Consider the following 6757-nt stretch of genomic DNA (forward strand, 5'->3'; position numbering starts at 1 on the left):
TCATGTTCTTTGACCAGTTTTTAATTGGGTTGTTTGTTTTCTTACCACTGAGTTGTTTGAGTTCCTTATGTATTTTGAATATTAACTCCATATGAGATGTATGGTTTGCAAATTCAATTTCTCTTCCATAAGTTATCTCTTCAATCTGTTGATTATTTCCTTTGTTGTGCAGAAGTTTTTAAGTTTGATGTGCTTCCTTTTGTCTACTTTTGTTTTTGTTGCCTTTGCTTTTGTGTCATATCCAAAAATATCATTGTTCAAACCCAATGTCACATAGCTTTATCCCTCTATTTTCTTAAAGTAGTTTTACAATTCTAATTTTACATTCAAGTCTTTAATGCATTTTGAGTTGGTTTTTGTATATGGTGTGAGATGAGGGTCTATTTTCATTCTTCTCCATGTGAATATCCAGTCTTTCTAGCATCATTTCATGAGCAGAATGTCTTGGGATCTTTGTTAAAATCTATTGGCCACACATTCATGGATTTATTTTTGGGTTCCCTATTCTGTTCCATTCATCTATATGTCTGTTTCTTTTTTTTTTTTTTCCTCAGAATGAAACATGTATTAGGCATTTATGAACAGAAGCCAAGTCAGGGATGGTACCAAGACAAGATGGCGGATCCCTGAGCCATTACCCCTACCTCCCCAGCTCAGGGCTTATATAGCATAGGGAAAGGGTAATGCGTGCTTCAGGGGGGATGTGTACGGCCAGGCACAGTGGCTCATGCCTGTAATCCCAGCACTTTGGGAGGCTGAGGTGGGTGGATCACCTGAGGTCAGGAGTTCGAGACCAGCCTGGCCAACATGGTAAAACCTCATCTCTACTAAAAACACAAAAATTAGCCAGGCGTGATGGCAGGCTCCTGCAATCCCAGCTACTCAGGAAGCTGAGGCAGGAGAATCACTTGAACACAGGAGGCGGAGGTTGCAGTGAGCTGAGATTGTGCCACTGCAGTCTAACCTGGGAGATAGGGTGAGACTCTGTCTCAAAAAATAAAAAATAAAATTTAAAGAGATAAAATAGAAATCATAGATGAATTCTTGGAACTGGGATTAATCAGAACATGGCAGATAAGCATCCAAGATGGAATTGCTTTATCCTCGTTCAAGGTTTCCCTCATTCTTCACTCTGACCATGCTGGCCCCTTTGCTGTTTTTTCCTCAAATACACATGAAATGCGTTTCTTTCTGTCATGGCAGTCATTTTGCTGCCTGTCATGTCAGCACTGTTTTCCGTCAGCCCTTCAGTCAGGTCACTGTTCAAATGTCAGCTCTCTAGAGAGGCTCTTCCTTATCATTCTACCTAAAATAGCCTCCAATCACTCTGTGTCCCTTTACCCAGCTTCCTCTTCCTGCTATTTCATACTACCTGAAAAAATACTCAAGTTTGATCTTCCCAGAACATAAGCTCATAAAAGCAAGAACTGGTTTCCACCTGTCCTCTCCTCTACCCCAGCACTTAGAAGAGCAGCACAGAGTCAGCTTCCAGTGAATGTTCATGAATCAAGTCACTGCTTGGCAGCATTCAGCACTGTGACCACAGCCTCTCCTATCTTGAACTCTTTCTCCTTTTCTTATCCTCTTCTGCTTTTCCTCCTGCCACTCTAGTAGCCACTCCTCTGGGGGCTTGTCCCTTAAATAATAGTCCTTACTGACCTATTTTCTGTCCACTTTTCTGTTTTCTGTTTTTGAGACAAGGTCTCACTCTGTCACCCAGGCTGGAGTCCACTGGCATGAATATGGGTCACTGCAGCCTCCACCTCCTGGGCCCAGGTGTTCTTCCTGCCTTTGCTTGCCATGCCGTGTACCTGGGGCCACAGACATGTGCCACCGTGTCCAGCCAATTTCTTTTCTTTTTTTTTTTTTTTTTTTTTTTTAGAAATGGGTCTCACTTTATTGCCCAGTCTGGTCTTAAACTGCTACACTCAAAAAATCCTCTTAACTTGGCCTCCCAAAGTGCTGGGATTACAGGCATGAGACACCGTATCTGGCCTTATGTTTTCTTTTCTTAAGTTACGGGGTCTCACCATCTGGCCTAGGCTGGACTCAAACTGCTGGGCTCAAGTAATTCCCCCACCTCAGCCTCCCAAGTAGCTAGGACCAAAGGCATGAAACCACCGTGCCTGACTTGTTCAATTTCATTGTACACACTTTCTTGGTATTTAAACAGCAGCTATTGCTCTTCATTCTGTAGCTCTATGTCAGATTGATGCTCTAGTCCTATATATCCCAATGATGACTAGACGCTGCCTCTCTGCTCTCTCAAAGGCACAGTGAGCTTAGCCTATGTACAAAACTCTCCCTTTTCCAGTCCAGCTTTCCCTCCTGCACCACCTGTCTCTCTACATCTGGAACCATCGGCAGCTGCTTTCATAAGGCACCTCGGTCTGGCATTCAGAAAACCACCCCATCTTGCCAGAGCTGCTTGGTCTTGGTTAACAAAAGCCGTATGCAATCTAAATCAAGTTTTCAATCATGAGAAATCACATTCCTTCTTTTCCCTCTCTAATATACTACAGTGTGTCTTATTTTTTCTTTCTCAATTTTAATAAGCAAATTGTACCACCATCTTATCCTGAGATGCTCCTTTTTAAAAGCTGTAGACCACATTAATGTAAGTGTATACTGCTGGCAATGTTTTCCATGTACAATGATCTGCAGCCCTCCTATCTCAACTAGTTGCACATTACTAGTTCACATCCAGTTCAATTTATAAATTAAGAGAAGTGCCATGGGCCGAGCACAGTGACTCACGCTTGTAATCCTAGCACTTTGAGAGGCCAAGGCGGGTGGATCATGAAGTCAGGAGATCGAGACCATCCTGGCCAACATGGTGAAACCCCATCTCCACCAAAAATACAAAAAATTAGCCGAGTGTGGCAGCGGGCGTCTGTAGTACCAGCCACTTGGGAGGCTGAGGCAGGAGAACAGCGTGAACCCAGGAGGTGGAGCCTGCAGTGAGCCAAGATTGCACTGCTGTACTCCAGCCTGGGTGACAGAGCGAGTATCTGTCTCAAAGAAAAAAAGAAAAGAAAACAAAACAAAACAAAAAAGTGCCATGTGTACAAAAATCAGTTCATATTTATGAACTTTTTTCAAATATATTTCCACACATCTTATCTAAATGCATAATACAGAAGCCTGTGTGACTTGGGCAATGTGGCCCAGGAGGGCTTGAGACTAACACATACACCTTGGCAAAAGGACATAAAATATCTCTTACGATCCGAAAAAAAAACAACCTTTGGTGTATTTACTTAGTTTACGAAATGTACTTGAAATACAATTCTTATTTTATTTTTCCCATTTTGTTTTTGCACCAAGGAGACTGCAGTCAAATAAAATTAAACAAATAATACAAGCACTCGTTGGGGCAGCTGTACTGCAGCAGCATGTCCTTGGTCTCCTGGCTGTAGGCCTGCCGGGCCAGCGCTGTGTTCCCTTGAGCATCTGGGCCATGACATCCACCCCATACCAGATCAGGAGCTGCACCAGGACCACATTCCCCTTGCAGCAGGCCAGATGCAACATGGTGCAGCCGTCTCTCTCCCCGCAGGTCTCCTTCACCTCCTCCCGGGAGCCATGTGCCAGTGGCAGCAAGTCCTCATCAGTGGTGGCCCACAGCAGGTGCTGGCCCAGGGACAGCTCTGTGCAGGGTGGCGGGGCCAGGAAGAGCTTCTGCTCATACTTGGCACGAATTCACCGTTCCTTCTCTTCCCTTGTGGAGTCTACTGAGGGTTTTGTCTGCCCCTGGTTGTTCTCTTCCCAGACGCTGTTGGCTAGCTCGTTCCCGATGGAGAACATCGCCTTGATGTGCCGGCTTGGCCAGTCATCCAGGTCCAGAGATTGGACTTGGGAAAGGTGGGTGCCAAGATTCCGGTGGATTCCTGAGCACTTGAAGCACATGAAGACTCCCAAGTTCAAACTGGCCCAGTTAGGATTCTGGATCTCGCAGTCCACACAGTGGGAGTTCCCACGCACGTTTCCGATGAACTGTAGGGCCATGGCCTGGCTCTGGCTCCTCATCAGGAACTTGCTCTTGCCGCTTTGGCATGACTGCAGGCTGGCCAGGATCTGGCTCTAGATGGCCTGAAGCCAGGCATCTCGCTCCTCATACGTCGTGGCTTCAAAGTGCCACATTTGGCCAGTGAGGGACACAATGATAAAGTCTTCTTGTTCTTCAGCAGTGCCAGACAGGTCATGGTCTTTTAAGTTGTTAGTGCTTTTCTTCCTTTAGTGCTTCTTTCTGTTGGCATGAGGAGAGGGGGCGGGTAGAGCTTGGGGCTAGTGTTGCTGGAGATACTGGGGCTGGAGCATACGGAGTCATCCAACCCTGTGCCTGCATTGGGTGAGATGTGTAAACTGCTCATGTCCTTGACTAAGCCATTGGTTTTAGAACTGGAGATTGTCACGCAGCTGGATGTGGCTAGGAGTGGCCTCTTCCCTGGGACTTTCACAGTGGTTCTCCGAAGGTCAGTCTCTTTACCATGAATATTCTTCAGGTAATCGTGTAAATTCGGATGATAGGTCAGCACGTCATTGACACACGGTGTGACATATTTCTTTTTCCATTTCTTCAGCTATTTGCCACTTAGCTTTAATAGCATGCCCTGTTTAATGGGGATGGCTCTGCCGCTCCTGATGCTGTCTGCACGACTCTCCAGGCCTTTCCTCTCTTCGTCTGGGTTGCTCCCTTTCTGAGAGGTAAACAGGTTGGACCAGGCTTGGACTGCTTGCAAACGGGTGTGGGTGTGTTGGCAGTGGGAGGAACATCGGTCCGAAGTTCCCCCTGGCTAGTGCTGGCAGTCGATGGAATGGGGGAGGAATAGTCACTTAAACTCCCACCTCCATTACATGTCTGGCTGATGTGCACGATGGAAGGAAATCGTAAATAAGTATAACCGTCATCAAGCATGCTCAAAGAAAAGCACAGGGTAGTTGTTTACTTGAAGCCAATTTTCTCTATGAGTTCTATACAAAGCCTTAGTAGAGTGGGTCCCATTAGCAACCAAGTTGAACTGATTGAATGTAGATACACCTGAATTGCTGACTGCTTTTGTAACTAAATACTCCTCTCCTGTCTTCCAATGAGTGGTCGTTTTTGTCTGCAACTTGACCACAGCAATCCCTGGGGCCCTGGCTCTACTCTCAATAAAGAGTTATGGCTGTGTATCTTGAATGACACCTTAGGACCCTCCTGCCTCCACTTCCTTCTCCATAAAATAGAAACCTAACTTGTCCTTCTAAGCTCTAAAACGATGGAACTTACCAACTCTCTTTTCTCCCTTCTGTTTCTTCCTTCCATGGCAGGAACTTTCAGATTTTCTTTCTTTTACTAACAGAGCACTAAAAATGATTTTGTCCTACAAAATCGAGAGCCATAAAGTGGGGTACCACAGTCCTAATTCAATAAAGATGAATACTCAACATCTGGCAAGTAGTATGTGCCTGACAGAGTCCGCACTGTGCTATGCTCATTTAACCCTCAGAAACAATCTCATTTTACAGATTTTACAGGAGTTGAAATGGAGAAGGTAAGTAAACTCCCCAAGGCCACATGACTGCTAAGGGTGGGGCCATGATTTGATCCCAGGTAGTCTGAATTCCCCAATTCCTCAAGCATGATTATCAGAAAGTGTGTTAGTCTGTTTTCACACTGATATAAAGAAATATCTGAGGTTGGGTAATTTATAAAGGAAAGAGGTTTAATTGACTCACAGTTTCGCATGGCTGGGGAGGCCTCAGGAAACTTAAAATCATGGCAGAAGGGGAAGCAGGTCCGACTTACATGGTGACCGCACAGAGAGTGTGAGCATGTGAAGGAGAAACTGCCAAACACATAAAACCATCAGATCTTAGCTGGGCACGGGGGCTCACACCTGCAATCCCTGCACCCTGGGAGGCCAAGGCGGGTGGATCAACTGAGGTTAGGAGTTCAAGACCTGCCCGGCCAACATAGAGAAACCCCATCTTTACTAAGAAAACAAAAACCATCTGGGTGTGGTGGCGCATGCCTGTAATCCCAGCTACTCAGTAGGCCGAGAGAGGAGAACCACTGGAACCCAGGAGGCAGAGGCTGCAGCAAGCCAAGTTCATGCCATGGCACTCCAACCAGGGCGACAGAGAATATGTCTGTTTCTATTTTAGCACCATGATGTTCTGATTACTATAACTTTGTTTTCTATTTTCATGATGTCCCTAGCTTTGTTTCTACTACTTTTGAATGAGCCATATGTAATTTTGAAATCAAGTATAAATATTTCTCTTTTATAATGTGATTTTGTTAGCATATGCTGAGTAGTCTGAAAATGATTAGTTATGCTATTTAATTATTGCTGAAAAGATGGCTTAAGAATGACTATTGAGAAATAAGATTTTTGGAGATATCAAACAATATCTCTTATAAGGAATGTATAGTACATGTGTTTCTGCAAGAGGTAAAATTATTCAGTTTCTTAAGTAGTAAAATTGAGAGTTAATTCATCTTTGGATATGTGACTATGTGGTATAAGGCTGTGGTAGCTAACTGGTTTGGAAGTGCTTTATTTTCCACTTAATATGCTGTATTCTATGAGTCTTGAATTATATGACCATGTTGAAATAGGCCCAGAACTGGTATCTTAAGTAAGATTTTGGCCCAGATAATTAGTCCTTTTGTTAAAATAGGTAACTTGTCAGACATGAGCAGGGCAGGAGAACCCCACCCCCACTAGCAATGTCAAGCAACCATCAGGCAATGGTTAGGTGGTTTTCA

At 44.6% G+C, this 6757-nt stretch overlaps 1 pseudogene; it reads right to left on the reverse strand.

Annotated features, from left to right (window-relative positions):
* Nucleotides 1–3337: 3337 nt before the first annotated feature.
* Nucleotides 3338–5906, reverse strand: LOC103219591 (arf-GAP with GTPase, ANK repeat and PH domain-containing protein 1 pseudogene; annotated as a pseudogene).
* Between the last annotated feature and the right edge of the window lie 851 nt (nt 5907–6757).

This window comes from Chlorocebus sabaeus, chromosome 12 (assembly GCF_047675955.1).
Source record: "Chlorocebus sabaeus isolate Y175 chromosome 12, mChlSab1.0.hap1, whole genome shotgun sequence".
In the NCBI taxonomy this organism is placed as follows: Eukaryota; Metazoa; Chordata; class Mammalia; order Primates; family Cercopithecidae; genus Chlorocebus; species Chlorocebus sabaeus.